Source organism: Oryzias latipes, chromosome 12 (assembly GCF_053564925.1).
Source record: "Oryzias latipes strain Hd-rR chromosome 12, Olatipes_Hd-rR_3.1".
NCBI classification, from domain to species: Eukaryota; Metazoa; Chordata; class Actinopteri; order Beloniformes; family Adrianichthyidae; genus Oryzias; species Oryzias latipes.
Genome location: NC_136248.1, coordinates 14,718,318 through 14,721,856, shown reverse-complemented (window position 1 = coordinate 14,721,856; position 3,539 = coordinate 14,718,318). Strand labels below are relative to the sequence as shown.

At 50.4% G+C, this 3,539-nt stretch overlaps 1 long non-coding RNA gene across 1 annotated transcript; it reads right to left on the bottom strand.

Moving 5' to 3' along the window:
- Positions 1-2,193: 2,193 nt before the first annotated feature.
- LOC144996699 (uncharacterized) lies at positions 2,194-3,039 on the bottom strand. The gene is made up of 2 exons (XR_013659558.1): positions 2,528-3,039; positions 2,194-2,451 (listed from the first exon to the last, which is right to left on the bottom strand). It is a non-coding gene; the product is annotated as an uncharacterized LOC144996699 (long non-coding RNA).
- Between the last annotated feature and the right edge of the window lie 500 nt (positions 3,040-3,539).

Below are 3,539 nucleotides of genomic sequence, written 5' to 3'. Positions count from 1 at the left end.
CAGGACAGAACCCTGGTGCACCATACTAGGAAGGGGGGTAGGAGGGTGATAATAGGAGGGGGAGATAAGACCATGAAGCAGCATAAAGCAACAAGTTTATTGGTTGTTTATCATTACGGTAAGGTTCAAATGTAGTACAAAAAGGGCAGGGCTTGTCCACACACACACTCAAATGTTATCAACACACCTGCTAGCTGCGAAAATGTCAACATGTCAACATGTACACAAGACAGATCGCCCCCCGGGCGACCAAATCCGCCACCCAAGCCAGGGCCAGCAGGACCGCCGCGAGGCCCCCAGAGAGCAGGGAGGCACGGGGGTAAAAAGAGCGCCGCCCCAGCCCAACCAGGAGAGCAGCCCCCCCGCTGCGCCGGGAGAGCCCAACACAGGGCCCCACCCGAGAAGGGCGCCCACAGCCCCAGACGAGCACCCCATCACCACCCAGGAGTTCTGGGCATCCCCCCGCCCCAACCCCAGGTACGAACCAGGACCCCCCAAGGGAGACCCGCTCCGCCCTCCAGGCAGCCACCCACCTGGCCCACGGTTGGTCCAGGGAGGAGCAAGGCAGGGGCCAGCCGCCCCCGCCCAGGAGGGGAGCACCCCGGGGAAAAAGGGGGCCCACAAGGGGTGTTGCAAACATGGCCCGACCAGGCTCGGTCACAGTTGGAAATTTGGCGGGGCCCAGCGCTAAGGGGCAAGGACCAGAACCCACCCCCCAGGAACACGGACACCTCCTGCTCGGGTGCAATGTGCCCCCCGCGCGCGTGAAGAGAGCACCGCCGGGCCCAGGAAACCGGCCCCCAGGGGACACGGCCGCCGTTGCCAAGGGCCCCGTACCCCCCAGCAGGGAAGGGGTAGGGGACAGATGGTCCTAGTTCCCACCTTCCTTGCAAAATGTGTGTGCGTGTATGTGTGTTTGTGAGGTGTGTGTGTGCATGTGTGTGTGTTTATGTTGGAATGTATATCTTGAGGGGGGAGGGGTGTGTGTACTAAGGGGGGTGCAGTTAAAATTGGCGGGTAGGGCACTGAGGGGACATCTCCTGATTACTCACAGTGATGTCCCCTCACCCTCCCCACCAAGGGGCCCTAAATTTCTAAGGTGCGGTTAAAATTGGCGGGTAGGGTGCTAGGAGGACATCTGCTGCTTGCTGGCAGTGATGTCCAAGAACCCCCCCCTACCAAGGGCCCTACACGTCTAAGGTGCATATAAAACCGAAAGAGGGGGGGCCCACTCCATACGGCAACCATGGGAGGGGGACCAATGCCAAGTACCCCCCCCCCGAAGGCGCATCGCAGGCTAAACCCGCCACCCCCTCACCCTAATATGTTTGGGAGAGCATTGTGACTACTGTACAGTTTTCCCTCGCTATATCGCTGTTCTCCATTCGCGGTGTCCCAGTTTGGTTGATTTTTTTTCCACGGGACTTTGCTGTTGAGCTTGTCAATCAATCTCTTACGTAGACGCGGCACATGCAGCTTGCCAAAGTTACATAAGTCTTCATTGAGATGAGATTCCTGTTTTCATTCTAATACTGGACTTAGTTTTCATGTGAAGGAATTTATATTTTTTGTCATTTCATCAGGGTTTTCAGTCTTACTTTTTATTACATTGAAGATTAGTCATGTGCTGAAGTGTGTGCTTTAACGCCCTTTGAACTTTGAAGAATTCAATTCAATTCAATTCAATTTTATTTGTATAGCCCAAAATCACAACAACAGTCGTCTCGATGGGCTTCGAAGTAAAACATGAAATCAAAAGGATCACGAATACAAAGAGTTCAATAGAAAAATACTAAAATGAACTAACAAAGTGACTAAGCTATACTGGCATCCCTGCCCTTAGACCCCCCTTCGCGGTAAGGAAAAACTCCCAAAAAAAACGGATTCCGGAAAAAACGAAGAAACCTCAGGGGTGCCCACATGAAGGAGGGATCCTTCCCCAGGACGGACAGGCGATTTACCAGAAATCTTAGAGAAGAATTAACTTATCTAAATCTACAACTACATATATAAAAGTCCAGCAGACGAGCTTCATCCAGCCGTGGTTGTGGGGACAGTCAAAGGCGCGAGTCGAGCCGGAGACAGGAACCACAGCCAGGTGTAGGAGCAGGAGCAGAGGCGAGGTACTCGGTCAGGTACAGAGCAGAGACGAGCCAGAGATGAGCCAGAGGCAGGATCCACAGCCAGGTGTAGGAGCAGGAGCAAAGGCGAGGTAAACGGTCAGGAACTGGAGCACGGATGAGCCAACTGGAGTCTGGAAGCACTCCCACTCCCCAGGAGGGGAGAGGAAAAGAGGGACAATACATGAATCGCACTGCACCAAACAGAGGCATGGAGAACTAAATGATAAATTATGATCAAGAATAGAGGAGAGGAAGGGTAGAAGTAAAAACAGGAAAGAGGACAGAACCCCAGTGCACCATAGTTACCCCAGCTTCAACTTCTAGCAGCCTTTTAAAAGAAATAGTTATTATTAAGTTTAATTTAAACAAATTAACATTAAGTTAAATAATCTCTGAATACTAACTAGTCTGACAATAAGCCTGTCCAAAGAGGAATGTTTTCAGTCTAGCTTTGAATGTAGAAACTGAGTCGGCCTCTCTTACATGAGCTGGGAGTTTATTCCATAAAACAGGGGCTTGGTGACTAAACGCTCTACCTCCAACCGTACTTTTACTAATTGAAGAAGCTTCCTTAAGTTGCATATGTGAGAAGGTTTTGACTTCAGCTCCAAGCTCACCCCCTGCAGGGACACTTCTAAGGCCATTTGGAAGGCTGGGCTGTAGGTTGACATGGACCGTAAATTACCATCTCTGGGACTGATTGTAGCTATGGGAACCTCTCCAGGCGTCCGTTCACGTGTGGAGAATAAAGCTTTAGGATCGACTCCCTGCGGTGAAAGTTCCTGACACCTATGGAGAACCATAGGTGGAGCAGAGACCAGATGCTGTGATTCCAAGTATGGGCTGAAGGAAGTAGGCGGGCTCCTCTGTCAGCCAATCCGAGCGGCCAGAGGCGGAGATTCGGCCGCCATCATGCTTCTGGGGGAGGAGATTCTGACCACATCTTAAAAGGGCCATGCTTTGGAAGAAGCGTGGTCCCCAGACAAGCTGCATGTAAATTCGAACGTAACTCTTTGCGTTTTGCAGGCATTGGATTCAGGCACCCAGATCGATCTGTTTTATTTTGTTTAGAGCTCTTTGTTAGGGACAATAAAAACTCTTAATTTTATTCCGTTCGCATTTTTTGGTCATTCTCCCGACTTAAGAACACGCATGGAAGAAATCTCAAAGCGACAGATTTCTTCAGTCCTTCACATGAAGGTTTAAAATTTGAGAGTTCAAACAAGAAAATAAAGTGTGAAAATGTTCATGTGTGTCTGAGAAAAGTGTAAAAAATGTGTAGTAAGGAGTCCCCTCTGTCAGTAGATGGGAACTCATGTCCTAGTAACCAATGAGCTCAAAGCCCCACCCACACGTAAAGATAGGATCGGCTCTGCAGTGAAAACTTGAAGGTTGTGTCCGAATTCTTTACCTAGT